General features: G+C 38.6%; 2 protein-coding genes across 7 annotated transcripts in view; one reads left to right on the top strand and one right to left on the bottom strand.

Moving 5' to 3' along the window:
• The window catches only part of LRRC38 (leucine rich repeat containing 38), a 66,615-nt gene extending 56,615 nt beyond the window's left edge, over positions 1–10,000 (bottom strand). Inside the window, exons 1-2 of the transcript XR_008469541.1 lie at positions 9,889–10,000; positions 6,169–6,263 (exon numbers count right to left, since the gene is read on the bottom strand). The gene's annotated coding sequence lies outside the window, so the exon portion shown is untranslated. The remainder of the gene's footprint in view (positions 1–6,168; positions 6,264–9,888) is intronic.
• A 118-nt stretch (positions 10,001–10,118) lies between these two features.
• PRDM2 (PR/SET domain 2) overlaps positions 10,119–16,179 on the top strand; it is a 72,134-nt gene continuing 66,073 nt past the window's right edge. For all 6 annotated transcript variants that reach the window (XM_054222214.1, XM_054222220.1, XM_054222219.1 and 3 more), the window contains exon 1: positions 10,119–10,207. The gene's annotated coding sequence lies outside the window, so the exon portion shown is untranslated. The remainder of the gene's footprint in view (positions 10,208–16,179) is intronic.

Genomic DNA, 16,179 nt, shown 5'->3' with positions numbered 1-16,179 from the left:
GTGCTGTACTAAATCTGAACCTGCAAAAATGTGAAGACATTAATTTCCTTCTGATTATCAGCTGGAGTACAGGATACAGCTAAAGAAACCAAGGGCTCTGAAGAATCAGACCTCCATTATTCTGACAATATGAAGAAACCGCAACTGCTGCTATGCTGATACATTTAATGTTCTGATGACTCATACCACCTTGCTGTCTAGAAATCTCAAGTGTAGAACATTCCATTCAGCTTCAAGCAAACCTCAAGAAACAATGGCTTCTTCATTAAAAGCTTTGTCACATTTGTTACGTATTTACATTCTACTGAAAAATTCTTAATTTAATTCCCTTTTGTACCTTCACAATACAAATGTTCTATAAGTATAGACTAAAAATCTGTGCAGAGGTCTATATTCCATATGCAAACTACTGCAGCATTCTGTGACTGAGCCTTCATGGAGTTGTATTATCTAACTTCCCATTACTAGTTCAGGACTTCAAAGGTTGGTTGAATACAAGCTACATGTTTTTTAGTAGAATTTACGTGGAAGACGGGATCTTTTCTGCTTTGCAAGAAGTCAAACAGCACATTGTCCCAGGGCAAATAGTTCTGGAAGCTGAAATGAATGGTCAGTATACATGCTTGCAGAATCAAGGCCCAAGGTCAGGAGACTTCCTATGAATGAGAACACATCAGGAAACAACAGCTTCATACTTTCACCAGCTGGCCAGGTTTGATTTTTATTCACAGGGAACAACATTCAATATATCAACACTTGCTTTTAAGTTAAAGTCCTTACTCCTGATCACATTCATTCCTTTATAGTTAGTAACAGTAATGTTCCCTTTTGCAGCTTGGCTTTGAGTCATGAATGCGGCTCTCCCTAACAGACAAGCAGGCACCAGGCTTCCTGTGAGAATGCCAGATGTCACTAAAAAATATCATAAACATAGTTGTCCCCTTGTATTTCTGTCTGTGAGGAAGATATACAGCAGTAGCATACTATGAAAGCAATGACTTGCTGCATCAATATTTATAATACTTCTAGGCGTCAGTACAGCAATTCTTATAAGAATTTATCAAGTGCATATTTTTACTATGAGAACAGCAAATGTCAGAGGAATTAATTCAATAAAACTAGCAATAATTAAGTAGGAACCAGAAGAATTATAGAGATCTCATTACTCCTATAAATTTAAAAATGGTTAATTTATAGTTAAGTACCAATTTAAACATGCAGCAATTGCTTTTAAATGTAACTACTCACTATCTTAAGAGCACCTTCAGTATGCTATTGCAAGTATCTTAACCACACATTATTTCATTAAAAAGTAAGCACAACATGCACATTAACATTTTCTGGAAAGTTCTTAAACTCAAAAGTGCTGATATATCATTCACATGAGGATGGCGAGTACTATCTCCAGTTCAGGAGAGTACAATACACAGATTAAGTGACTTGCCAAGGCTTAGAACCGCAGGTAAGGGAAAAGCCACCAACCCAGCAATCTTTAAACGTTGGTCCTGTCACAGCTTCAGATTAGTTCAAATGAAGTGATGTTCCATTATGTTTTATGATAACATGATCCTTAATATTCTTTAATATAAGATGCCAACAACGGACATGGGGGAAAAAGCAGCTAACTGAGCCCACCAAGAACCCTCAGTTCAGAAGCATGTTCTGATTATTTTTGATGAAAAACCATTCCATGTAAAAATAATTTCTCCTCCACCATCTGAAGTTTTGCAGTGTAGGTGCTACTGAACCAGTGCAATTTAAAGCTTAGGTTATAACTAGCCTACACCATGCCTGAAGACATTGTTATACCTATTTATATTCAGCTACTTAACTAGATGAAGTATCAGATTAACCATAGCCATACTTTTCCAGGCAGCTTTTTTAACCTAAAGTATTAATCATACTGCAGTTTTTGGCATCTAGCTTTGTTAGACAACTACTAATAGATACAGAAGGTAATAGTGGATATGTAACTTGACACTAGGTGCCATAATGAGAAGTTTGAATTACTGCTTTGTATATTTTTCACAGCTGCAGCACAGAGGCATTTATGTATAAATAAACCCAGGATCACACTAGCCATGTGTCTTTGTCCAGGCCTTGTAGATTTAGGCATTGGACCAAACCCACGGCTCCCCCTGCTCTGCAACAAACAGTTGGACTGCAACACAAAGATCCCCATTCAATTATGTAGCTCGTTAGGCTCTTCCAGGTTGGAGAAGTCAGATTTTCAGACTCTGGTAAATGCTAAATTGGTGAGTGTCTTAGCAGGCAAGGAGTGCTGCGCATTCCATGCGTTTTCAAGGTCGTGGTCTGTTTCCAGAAAGCAGTTGGCAAGGATGATTGATTTCGAGAGTTCAAAACCAAAACCAAACAGTGCCATCCACCAAAAAAAAAAAAAGTAGAAAATGGAAGAAGTAGGTAAAGTAAAGAACTGTGAAACATTATATTCACTAAAATTTAACTTTCGTTCACACTTACAGATTGAGCTAAAATGAAACAATGGACTTGCCCATCTGTGGGGCTATTTCAGAGGCTAAGTCACATCAGTATTCAGATAAACTTGCATAAGGGGATAAACATTCTTAAAAATGTGTTTTCTGACAGATTAGAAGCTTGTCTCAAAAAACCCATACAGGGGCTCCAGGGCATCAATCCGATCTTCTCCTGGTCTACATTTCAGGTTATCATAAAATCAAATCATAGCTCTAACGTGTTCTCTCGGATCTGACAGCACAAATACAAGGCTGAGGAACCATTCAATTCATCCTGAGCTGCTCTTCCAGTATTAGAGTGTTCTACTGCATAGAAATACAACATCCTTATTTTTATGTGCAATCAGGACCCCATCAATTACCAACATTAAGCCTTGAAGTTCATTTAAATGCACTTGGATATAGATGAGCTGTTCTTTCCCACAACTGCCCTTAAAACTTCCTGAAATAGTTTCTTCAAAGGATAAAGAAGGCACTCCCTTGCATTAAACCATTGCAAGATTTATCCAAGTTGAAATAAAGAAACAAGTTTTACTGATAAAGGAATACTGACTGGGACAGAAGGGTAGAAAAGAGTTGCTCTTCAAAGTCAGAGCCTCCCTCTGTAGCAGGTCTGTTGACTCAGTAGGTGTACAAATACAGATTCTCCCAAAAAGAATAATTTGATTTTAATCTAAGTTTTTCCCTAACAGTCTAGAAAAATCAAAGGACATATCTCAAATCAAGCTAATTTGGTTTAATGATAATATAGCTTTCAAAAAAATAGGCTTTTGAAAGATTTCTGCAGTCTACCACACCTTCTAGCAAACTGTATCGATAATTATACTGTGAGAAAGGTTCAGCTTCTCCAGGTAGGAGTTACTGTGCCATGTGCTGGTTCTGTTAGGCTACAGTTGTATTCATTAGCAAACTTCCCTCAATATAGGAACTACAGTCCATTAGAAAGTCAGATGGCTTTCATGATTTCTGCTGAGTATTTTCTGGATTTTGACATGCAGTGCAGACCACTATCAAATGCAGTCTTCCTGTAATATGCCTCATGATGCACATCATTAACATAGCTTCTCTTTGTGCTTATAGTTATAGAAAATCCCAGAATGCACTTCTCTACAAAAGAAAAAACTGCTTTTTATTTGATAAAGATTGTGTTCATAGCAAATATTTTTCAACCTCTCTCCTCCCCATTGCTAAATCTATCTTATAAAAATTAAAATGGAAAGAAGGATTTTAGGATTTTTTTATGGCTTAGGTTTCTGAAAGCATTATGAATTATAATGCAGTTCTATCAAGTAAACATCTTTTGTGCTCTGCAAGTAATTTAGAACTGGACTATTTTTCATCTGAAACAGTACAGCAACACAGGTATAAACCAGGTTTAGTTTTCCTAACAGAAGGTAATCAGGAAGAGGCTGCAGTAGCAGAAAGTAATTGCAACCTTATTTTCCAATAGGAAAGGGAGCACAGCAAGAGTGATACTGATGCAATGCAGCAACAATTCCAATAAAACCCAGGTAAAACCAGAAGCTCCCTCTGTTTTTTTAGGGGGAAAAATGGTAGAGACAATCATCTGTCCTGTTCTTCAGAGAACACCTCTTTTCTCCTATGCAGAACAGAAAGCTACTGATATTTTAAGAAAATGCATTTCTCTGTACTATATAAGCACTTTAACTAATTTTTCCTGCAATAAGACTGCCATCTGGTAACAGCTTAAAAGCAATACTGACCAGCAACTGAGTTAAATCATTGACTAGAAGTGGATAAACCTAAATCCTTATTAAAAATATTCTTCCTCCCCTCTCAAATGACTAAATGTTTTCTAACAAGGCAATTTTAAATGTACTGATGTTTGTCTTAGGAAATTAGTACTGTATGTCTCATTTGAGGTGGGAAGCAACTTCATTTCCTGCTTTTATCAACCATGTTAGCCTCAAATAACACATTACTTTCGAGTCCTGTGGATATTTTGCCTCATGACATTCTTCATTCATCCTATACAGGAAACAGGGAAGGAATTAGCAGGTTCAGCAGGTGTACTCAAGGGAAAAGAGATGGGAATGTCAGTTCTTCCTCATTTCCTATCTACCATGTTGCAAAAAAACACAGGCGTTGAATAAGCAGAAATAATTAAGCATAGCATAACACATGCTGCCTTCCTTCTCGAAGGAATGTCCTCTCCTGTGCACTTAGCACTGATGCAATTTGCTGAGAAATAAGGGCCAGCCATTTGCAGAACTGTCCGTGTTTCCCTGCCTACACCCATACAAACTTTATACAAAGAGAATTAACATAAGTCCACTTCTCACAACTTAGACATAGCATTTGGAAATTGGTGGTACAAGAGATTTTGACCCAAAACCCAGCCCTTAAAGGTTAAATAGTATATTAAAATACAGCTCACATTTTTAACAGGCAGCCTTTGCTTTATTAGTAAAGTAGAAAAAGAATTTACATAGTGTAAGTTGCTGCATAAAGTTACCTCTGTGATTCAGAGCTGGACTTAGCCTGAAGAAACTACTCCTGGCACTAAGATCTGTCTCTTTGTAAGAGACAAAATATTAATGAGATTATGAAAACATACATTGCTATTAACCACAACTCACAGGGAGGCAAATCCTGCCCTCTGTTCATTTAAACCTATATGTGCTGAACTTAAGAAATGTTTAACCCGTAATTATGAAGTTACTCCTTGAAAACAGTTTTCCTAATGGATTTTTTCTAGCTTATTTTGTTGTGATTAATTAGCTTACTTCCACAATAAGCATGCTTGATTGACTGAGTGGAAAGTAATAGAAGTATCTGAGAAGGTAAAGTGTGCTTGCATTTCATGCAGAATACTGAGCAAGAACCACAAGAATGGCTTAAGATTTGACACACCTGACAAGAAGCAACATATAAATAAATACACATGCAGAATACTAAAACGAAAGACTCCTCACTGCAGGTTAATAATGCAGATGCACCATGACTGCACACTCAGTAAACTGTATCCTAGCACCAGCTAGTGGTAAGAATTACTGAAGGCATTTTTACAAGAAAAATGAACATGTTCATAATATAAAAGCTTCCGATTATTATATATTGCCTCCTAGCCACCAAGCCTGATTTTATTTTTAAAAATGCTTCCAACAAAACCAGTGTTAAACATTGGTTTCACAGAGCATGCCTATACCATAGCACCTCAAGTGCTTTTGATTGATCCAGTTGCTAGAAGTTGGAAGAAGCAGTAGTGCAGACAACAACCAGATGCTTTTGCCATACTCAGTGCTGTTTCATCCTCAGAGGCAGCTTGTTACTACACAAGTAGCAGGTAGCCAAAACAAAAGTTAAACACTATTCTTACAATGCTTTCCCTTACACAGAGTATTGCCAGCATTTTCTCTCAACATAAATATTTCTTGTGTTTAAGTAAGTTTAAGTGATTAATTCAGCGAAGAAACTTGTCTGGACCCCATCCTGTAGTGTTTTAATCAGTTTACAGAAGCAGTCCTAAAACATCTACTCTAGTTTGCAACGGTTACTATCCAGTGTCAGTTGATAAATTTAAATTTATCTAAATTTAAATGGACCTCCTCTTTATCCCTGTGTCACTGTTGGTGTAATTGACACAGACGAATTTTAGTCAGTTCATAGGCTCATTACTCAGGTAATATTTACTAAGTCCTACAAAACTTACCTGATGGACTGAAGACTTCAGCAGCTGTCAAGTTCTGGAGAAGGCAATGTTCAAGTGAAGCACGTCTGTTCAGTCTTGGACAGAAGTCATCTGTTCTTTAAAGGGAGAAAATGAAGTCTTAGGTTCCACTGCCTGTGCTCAAGAGGTAGTGAACTGACTTCACTGACTTGACACCATTACCCTGCCCCATGAGTTACCCATAACCCCCTGGTTACCTTTTTGCTCAAGTTGGTCATATGGGAATTGTGGGAAGGCCACTTGAAGCATGCATATGGAGGCCAAATATCTAAGACTAACTAGGTATGATCTATCAATTCCGTAAAGTGGTCCTGAAAAGGAACCTCTCCATAGCTATAGGGAAAGAAGCACTTGTTTGACAGCAGATGAGGAACCTACGTACAGTATAACAGGCAAGCAACGAACTCAGACAAGAAGCAAAGCAAGCAAACAGTGAGACATTTGTGAGTAGTGTAAAACTCCGTTGATAAGCTTGGACACTGCTTTAAGTTGTGAAAAATTAGATTTTTCTAACAAAACCTGCTCCTGGTACAAAGATGACCTAGGCTGTAGAAAGCAGAAACAAAAATAAGGATTGTGAAGGACCTTGAGGGTAAGTTAGAAAGGATCATCTAAACCAGAAGGAAGTGAAAGAAGCAGGAATACTTAAGTGCTTGAGTTTTAAGTCTTATTCCCCAGGACATTTCAAGCCCAGGTTACCTAAGTATCTTAGTAGTTCAGCCAATTCTTTGTTTTATCTGTCAAAAATGCTCTTTTAGAAAAAAGGTAATATTACTTAAATTCAGAGCTATTGAGTAACCAGTAACCCTAGCAGTTCAACTGTATCAGTCTTTCACAGAGAAATTATTAGTTTAAGCCATAACGTGCAGGACAAACTAGAATAGCACAGAAAGTTTTGATAACAGAGACCTTGTTCCAATTAACAAGAGAAGAACTGGACATATTGGTATCAGTTGGGTCGAGCTAGTTTCAAGGCCACTTTAGACCCTCTGATGAGAAACACCTTTTCTAGAAATATTTGTTCCTGCCATGGCTCACTAAGACTTCTACACGTAAGAAATTCCCTGTCTAACCACATAAGAGTCTCTTTTTCAGTCACCCTGAATATATTCAGTCAGACATCCAGACTGACAAAAAAGTTTTTGCTAGTATTTGTCTCTACTGTGTGCTGATATTATGTGCCTGTGTGCTTACAGGCAGCACTCAGGTAACATGAAAGCCTAATCATAATTTTAGAGAGCACAATAGCAGTAATATTGATATTTTCAGAATACAAAAAATGTAAGTGTTCATAACTTTAATCAACTAAAGATTTGTAGGCTTCTCCGACCACCAGAAATAGTGTAAATTGAAGTGCAAATCCACTGGAACACCACCAGGTGGTATATATTCTCAATGTAAATTCAGGGAAAGTAAAGATGACTTGTACACACATAGCCAGATTTACCCAAATTTCAAGCACAAATAAGTGAGTATACCATATACGCAACAAAAGCAAAAACTTCCAGGCAAGAAAAAATTGAGAAGTCTGTCTGGCAACAAACAGGGGCAAGAAAGGAACAAAAACCAGCACAGATTATGCCAAAACTAGACAGCTTGTTCCTGTTCAGTGTGACTGAATTATGGGTTCTGGAAAAACAATATTAACAGTCACAGATGTGCCCTGATGCAAGCGAAGAATACTACAAGGAAGCGACCGAGTTATAGAACAAGTGTTTGAGGCAAGGCTGATATTGGAAACTGTATTTTTATTGTAACGATGGGTATTTCTGTCATGTTTCCCTCACAATTAACCAAAATCTACCACCTGCCTTTTTAATGTTGCCAGTCCGCTAGCCTCACTGGTTTTGGATACCTCTGAAAAAAAAGAGCATTTGGCCTGCTATAGCATTTCTGACTCTGAGAAGGTAGTGTGTTGCAGTAAGCTTCATAGAGACATTTATAATTTAAATGAGCAGCTTGAGAGCCCTGGGATTCATACATGGAGGACTTCTACATCAAGAGTGACATGCTAAAATATTTATAAATAATGTGAGTTTCTGCCATTTAATGACTCTAAACTATAAATATTAATCCCAGGCCAGAAATAAAACAGTATTTTGTTCCTCTACATCCTTTTTCGCCTTTTGCAAATAAGCGTACAATGACACTCCTAAACTACAAATCCCTTTATCCACATAAGAAACTCCATTAGTGTCAGTACTTTGGTTACCACAGTTGAGATAAATACGAATTATTTCCAGAAAGAATTGTAGCTTTGAACTTTGACAAAGATTCTGTCCTTTTGGATCCTATCATAGCTTTAAAAACATACTGTCCATACTACACAGATCCTCAGAGTTTCCTCTCAATGTTAGTAAGGATTTACAGCAAAACAGGAGTGAGTCTTGTGGCAGATGCACCCGCCCCAACAATGGCCCACAGAAGCTTCCCACCTACAAGAAAGGCTTGTACTCTACAAAATACATACTCTAGTATGTATTTTGTTCTATGTTTTCGTTGTCTCTAGGTATAAGGCTCCAACATGTCAAATTGGAGCCTTGTTTATTCTTAAAATAACCCCAAAACTTACACAGGTGTAATCAGTCTACCTACTTATGAAATTAAATGTTAATACAGCTAAATTAGAATTAAATTAATCCAGCCTAATAAACTAGTTTAAGCATATTTATATGAGGATTTGTTACCACTAAAATTAGAGGTTTCAAAACTGATTTTGGTATACCTAAGCAACGTTTTAAAATACAAACACATCCTGACAATTCCAGGTGGGAAGATCACAGTGTCCTGTTATTTTTCAGTCTGCTGTTGCTTGGCAAAGTTAAGCATTACCACAGAGGCATTCAAATTCTCTGGTTTCAGAGTGTGCATTTTCCTTATGCTTGAAAGGTTGTCTTTGTTTGTTGGGAATGTGGTGGATCATTTTAAAAAGCTTTGGTTTGACAAGAGCGGGTAGCCAGGTGATTAGCTTCGATTCATGGAATGGGATTTCTCTGTCCTGATATTTTGTGTGTCCAGGCTTTAATGTTTTAACGTTAGTCCTTGACGTACATGCACAATAAATGTGAAAACAAAATAATCCAAGTAATGTAAAACATTTATGTACTTTAGACCGCTAATCTATAACTGTATCAATGCCTCCCATCTTCTATGGGTTTAACTCAGGGGTTTTTCCTCTGGAAAAAGAGCAGATTCTTAACATTTCCATGTAAAAAATAGTCCTAGACAGGAGGACTACATCTCTTTAACAGTATTATAAATACAAAAGTCAAGCGAGAGAGAAAATTATTTTGCTCTTCAAATTAAAGGAAGGGAGACACTGTTGTGCCCTGCAATACAAACACCTCCCAGGAGGGAGGTTTTTTTCCTGTCAGGTACTTGTTCAGAATTGGAAAATTGAGAAAAAAAAAATAAATTTACATGGAACATCACAATATATGTGCAGCAAAAAAAGGTCTCGCCTGTCAGAGCACCGGCCCAGAGAAACGGCCCGCGCCTCCTCAGGGCGAGGATCTTCCCATACATCACCTCCAGCTACAGAAATAATTTCCCCTCAGCCACTGTTTTGTGTTTGGTTTTTTTTTTTGTTTTTTTTTCATTTTCAGTCAGAGGCGAGAAAACCACCTCCCTGCGGAGCTGCATCACTACGAAAAGAAGAAAAACAGACCAAAAAACCCCCGCTCAGAAATAGGGAAAGAGAACCTGCTCTTCTCCACAGCTCATTGTCTGGGATGAGGGGTGGTGGCTGGAGGCCGCGGTGCGGGGGCCCGCTCCGGCAGGTGGGATGAGCTGAGGCGGTCCCGGGGACGCACCGGGGGTGACACGGCTGAGGGGAGGCAGGAGGGGCGGCGGGCGGGGGCGGCCCCGCTCCGGGGGGGGTCCCGCTGCGGCGGGACCTGCCCGCTGGCCTCCCCCCAACGTCACTTCCGAGGCCGGAGACAAAATGGCGCCCGGATGGTACCGGAGCTGAGGCCGTTCCGTGCCGCTCCGAGCCGGGCCGCAGGCGGCGGCAGCGGTGCAGGTGAGAGGGAGGCGGCGGGACCCGCCGGGCTGCCTGGAGGGCGGGACGGGGCGTGGGGGCGGTGGGCAGAGCCGGGGGCGCGGCTGGGAGGGGACCGCGGCGGCGGCGGCGGCCCGGCCCGGGGAGGTGGAGCCGGGCCCGGAGGAAGGTGGCAACCGCGGCCGCGGGGTGGGCGAGCGGGCAGCAGCTGCAGGTGCGAGGTGTGGATGTGGGAGCCGTGGTCCTGCGGGAGAGCCTTATGGAGAGGGGGGGCCCGGAGGGTGGAGGCAAGGGTAAGGGAGGAGGATGGCGGTACAGGCCCTTCGGAAGAAGGGGCTCCGTCCCTTGGGCTGCTTTTTGGGTTTTTTTCCTTGAAAATGCTGGCTTGGAGGTGTCAGCTGGTGAAGCAGAGCTCTATAGCCACTGCCAGCCTGGTGTTGCAAGACAACTGTTGTCTTCCAAGCAGTTTGTAATACACCGTCTTCAAAAGTTTTGGCAATTCACATGCCTTGAAGCTTGCTGCAGATCAAGTGTCTGCCAAGATGGGTGAGTGAGGGCTTGGAGAAATGTCAAAGTTGGTTTCCTCACTGGAAATAGCCTTTCTAGGACATGTCGCGTAAATCAGAGATTTCTTCATGATGGTAGTACCATTGGGAAGAATGTTTGGGGTGAGAGAGAAAATTTGCAAGTAAGACAGGTAGGACAGATCAAGAGCTGTATTGATGTACTTTAGAAGGGACAACAGTATCTTTAAGTACACTTTATATTTGAAGCCAGAGCAGCAAGTGGAGTATTGCTGATAACCATCTCATGCTCAGGTAGCTGAAGTCGTCAGTAAAGTTACAAGTGGTTTCAAATTCATATGAAGCTGCAAAATTTCCATTTTGAACTGGTAAAGAAAACTTTAAATTGTTTTCAGCTGTTGAAGAAGGAAGGGCATGTGGAGTGGTTGCACCTGCTATCTGGTCATTCAGTGGCAGGAGAAATATTTTTCTCATTTTACATTTGAGTAATCAACGGTGGACAGCTCTTAAAAACAACAGGACTGCTTGCATTGCTGTTGCCATACCAGTTTGCTGTTCCCAATCCATGCTCTTGACTTTGGGCATGTTATTTGGATGAAAAGTCTTTCAGTTTTTTCACACGTACTAAATAGATAGGAGAACTGGAGATGTACAGCAGTGTGCTATGTAATTATTACATTGCTGTCTTTTGATGCTTGCTACATTTTAGGAAAAATGATGTGCACGTTAAGAATTCAAGTATGCTTTCCTTGGTGTAGACAGCTCTTCCAGCTGTTGAAATGTGTGATGGTGAATCAGTGATAGCGCTGGCACTCTTCACATGGAGAGCTGCATCATTGATAGATGAGGCGAGTGACTTTTAAGAAACAAAAGAGCTGTTGGACTTGTGCAGACAGCAACACCAGCCATCTAGTAGTATCTGTTGGTCTTCAAGCATATTGGTGGTTGGACTCGATGATCTTAAAGGTCCCTTCCAACGTAGAGGATTCTATGATTCTGTATAGCTCCCAGTGTTTGCTAGGGCAGAAGCGTCTTAACAGCCTGCTGGCATAGACCATAAAAATGAGGCCAAGTTTCATTTACAGTGAAACACTAGTTACGTTAAATAAAAGGCAAATAATCACTTTGGATAATATATCTCGAAGAGAAATGCCATGATAAGGATGGTGTTTGGAGATTCCTGAATTGATACCTGTTTAGTGTAGGTACGGGGATGCGAAGAACAGCCTTCTTCCAGAGCAGCATGAAAGACAGGGGAAGGACGTTGTAGTACTTTTGTCCGTTTGTATAACCCAGCCTTATTTTTCGACATGAATACTTGCTTGAAAATGGAAGGGAATTAAAGCAGAAAGTCAAACTACTATTTTTCTGTAAAAACTAAAATGCCTCTTGAAGTCCCATCCTCCAGCGCAGTGATGTCCCGTTTCACTGTTGTATATAAAAGCCTTGATTCTTAAGGGTAAATAAGTAATAGTATATAAAAAGGAGATCTGAATGTTGTTGCTTGCTAGGTGGCTGTCTGTTGAGAACAGAAGTTCAGAGAGATTAGAGATGACCAGTGTGTTAATGTATTTCGGTATCATAGGAATCCAGTTTATTTGCAGTGTGCCTGCAAGACCTTTGAATAAGGATCTCAACCAGAAAAAAAAAAAAATAATTAATCTATGGCTTATAGCAGTAGGACAGTGCCTTGGTCATGATGAGTCATTTGCTTACTGGCGGAGATTGGACACTGCTACTTGTATGGTTTTTTTTTTTAATCAGGGACTTACAAACAGCCGGAGTTCATAAACTCATGTGTTGGCTGTCTGCATTGGCGTACCTTTTTGAAGTTTTGCAAAATATTTGCTGTTGAATTTGTTAGCACGTGAAAGGGCAGGTATGATCCTGATACGTAATGCCTTCCACCCCGTGAAAGAATTTCTTTTACCAATGTGTTTTTTCTCTGATTGTATTCTTAGCTGAAAAATATTTCTTCTCTGCCTCTGTATAAAACACGTCTGTAGACAAAAGCTGGAGGCTGAGTCCTGTTTTGTAAAAGGAAATGACTGAAATGGACTTCTTCATGTAGGAGTAAATCAGCAATGTGCTTGTCTGAGAAAATTTTCATTTGAATTTACTGTCTTTGCAAGTAGAATGAAAGGTGTACTTACATCTGAAGATTGGAGCGGTATTTCTGAATATTTGGAGTTGTCAGAGACTCGTTATTTTCTGTTGACTTCTCTTGACTAGTTGCTGTTTAATTAGTAGACTCGCATTTTATTTTTGTGTAGGTGATTTCTTGGCTTATTTTCTTGGTTCTCCGACTAAATCTTTCTAAGGTATAATAGTTCATTTGGTTACATGGCAGCAAGCAAAACCTTTTTTTCTTAATGGACAGTAGGTAATAGAGTTTATTGTTGAGAAAATCATTGTTTGGCTGTTTTTTCTCCATTCTTATTCTGGCAGTCTTGAGTAACTGAAAATGCCTTTGCAATTAGGTGCCCATAGATAGTGCTTCTTGTTTTTATCAAATACATATTTTAATATTTCAGAGTTAACATGAACTTTTTTTTTTGGCAAGCCTTGTTTCATTTAATACACTGAGAATTTGTGGATTAGAGTATTTCGGTATTAAATTGAAAAAATATAAATGTTCTGATGTTAAAAAAATACAATTAAAAAAAAATCATGTACTGCAACTAAAAACTAAAGCAAAGAAAAAGAGCCCTGCAGTATCCCAGCCTGAACCGCTGGTCATTAGGAAAGCAGACTGTTGAGACTTTCAGGTTTTGTTCCTGGTTCTATAATAAACATGTTTTTACCGGAGCAGTGACGTAATGCATGTCCCATTTTCAGCTTCCAAAACAGGATTGATACTCTTATGTCTGGTTTTTCCTTTCTCTGAATTGGAAGCAACATTCTCTTTCAAAGTGCTTTTTTTTCGATTCTGGGATTTTTTTAAAAAAAACCCACATACAGAAATTATAAATATGGCTTATAAAATCAGAAGATAGACTATTTAGTAAAACCTAGGAATGCTTACTAGCAGTAATATCTGATTTAGTTTGAAAAAGACAATCTGTAATGTTGGTTTTGTATAAAATTACTTGCTCTTGTTTGCAAACTGTATTCCTAGCAAGTTATATCTTTTGTAAGGGAATATTTAAAATTCTTAAGTGTAGAATTCAGAAATAAGGTTAAAATATTTTTTTGTTTCAAGTGTTATGTTTTAGAGTGACCACAGTGTGTGTTTAAGTATGAATGCCTTGTATATTCTTATCTAAATAAATATAATTTGTTGCCTAACAATGAGCCTTTCTAAATGCACTTTTCTGACACTCCAAGATGGTATGATACAGTAGATCTTCTTTTGCTTGTGTTTGTTTCCCAGATGCTTTAATGTCTTCAGAAAGTGCATAGTATTTTTTTACTCATGAGATACAGTAGTAGGTAGTGGTTTGAATTAAATATGGCTTGGCAATGTTTTCTGGAAATTAATTTTAAAAATTCAGGTTACTGTGCTGGTCAGCGTGCTTCATTTTTGGCATAGAACCTTTATTTAGCTTTTCTTAGGGACTTCAGTCAATCTTTAAAGTTTCCTGTGGTAGATGTTATTAACAATATTCAGGTCTTTGATAGATGCAGGTATGTGCTGCTGTTGAGTTCGGAGGAAAGGTTGAGTAGCAATAGTTGTAACCTCTATTTGATGGAGCTGCTGACATGACTTTTTCAAAGTACTAATACAGTTGTAAACTATTGCTAACTTTAAAACTGATTTAATGTGGTCATCATCACTTCTTTAAACTTACTGTATGACAATTCCCTTGATGACAAATCAGAGCAGTATCACTTTCTTTGGGGCATTCCTGGAAGACCTTGCATTGGACTTGACTGTATGAGTACCTAAAAAGTCATTAGTGTAGGAAGTGAAAGCTTGTTTCTGCTTGCAGTGGGAAGAATGAATACATTGTTGATAGTCATTGATCATACAGGAACTAGTATTTGTGCAGCAGTTGTAGAATATGTTTTGTATTTTCTTGTTTTTGTTGAACTTTGTGTACTAGAAGTTAACTCCCAAGTTTAGTGTTAAAGATGCTTTGTCTTCTTTTCTGACATCATGTTTCATTTAGGTAGAAAGAAAACTAGTGACTGTACATAAGTCTGTGTATAGTCTTGTTTTTTTTCCCCAGTGCAATTAATCTTGCTTTCTACATAGTTGAGTTCATTGTTAACAAAACAGGTAAAATGGAGTCAGGAAAATGCGGGGAAATGTTTTCAGGCTTTTTTTTTAAAATTGGACAGCTCGTACATGTAACTTGTTGGAACTGCAGGTATAAAACTTCAAGATGAAGTGTGTGTTTTAAATTAATAGCTTTATAAATACTTGTTGAAGCTTTTAGTTTACTGTAGCATAATTTCTCATGTATTTGTATTTTATGGTCAACTGGTTCCTCTGGTAACTTGTAGCTGCAAGAGTGCAGAGTAGCGCAGTCTGTTAGGAATCAACCTGAACTGTGTTATGTGGAGGTTTAAATCCATGAGTATGTTAAGATTTGTCATCTTCTCCTAAGAAATACCGTTGAGAGGTTTGGATATAACCAATTCTTTAATAGCTGAATAAAGCACTTATAAAATTTGTGAAAATACCAGGCTTATTTTCTGTTTTGAAATTTTCTTTGAAAACAATATTAATTCAAAGCAAAATAATTTTGAGTTAGTATATGAAATGCAATAAAAGGGTATTTTTACTGATCAAATGAAAAAAAAAAAGTAGTTTCTGACTGCTTTTCAAGTTTTTGACTAATTTATTTAACAACTTGGGTAAGAAAGCTCAGCTTGGAGGAAATATTTAGCTTGACAGGACTTCCCCTTAGCACTGACCCCTTCAACCCATCACTTAATTGATATTTACGTGTTGTCTCTCAGATTCTTTACATTCAGTGGCTGAGCAGCCATGGCGTTGAATGTTTGCTTCTGTAAGACAGTGCTTTAAATCCTTATTGTCTTTGCATATCTAGAGTCCTAGGTTAAATGCCTTTCTTGTTTATTCAGCGTTGAAAATCACATATGTACTTCAGGTGACTGTCATTTACCGCAGTGTAACATGCATGTCTGTAGTAGGTTTTTGAAGTCACTTTCCAGAACCGTGGTAGAAAACAGTTATATGAACGGTTATATGAAGCCTTTGTCATGGAGGGACTGTTAATCTTCAGGGAGGGGGAGGAGAAAAGGTAGAAATAGGCAGCTGGAGTCAATAACTACTTAAACTCGTGTGCTACAGTCAGAGTAGCTCATCAGGCTGTGCTCTAAAATCATGGCAATAAAAGGTTCTTGCTTTTGTTGCCTTTACATGAGCAATGGCTATTTTGTTTTGTAGCCAAGCATAGAAAACCAAGACATTTGTTACTAAAAATAGTTTTTCACAGTAGGAAATATTTTTGGTGCCTCTCTCGCTATCCAAAATATTTAATTTATGAATTGACTTTG

This window comes from Rissa tridactyla, chromosome 16 (assembly GCF_028500815.1).
Source record: "Rissa tridactyla isolate bRisTri1 chromosome 16, bRisTri1.patW.cur.20221130, whole genome shotgun sequence".
Taxonomy (NCBI): Eukaryota; Metazoa; Chordata; class Aves; order Charadriiformes; family Laridae; genus Rissa; species Rissa tridactyla.
Note: the sequence above shows the minus strand (reverse complement) of the source record. Positions and strands in the feature narration are given on the sequence as shown.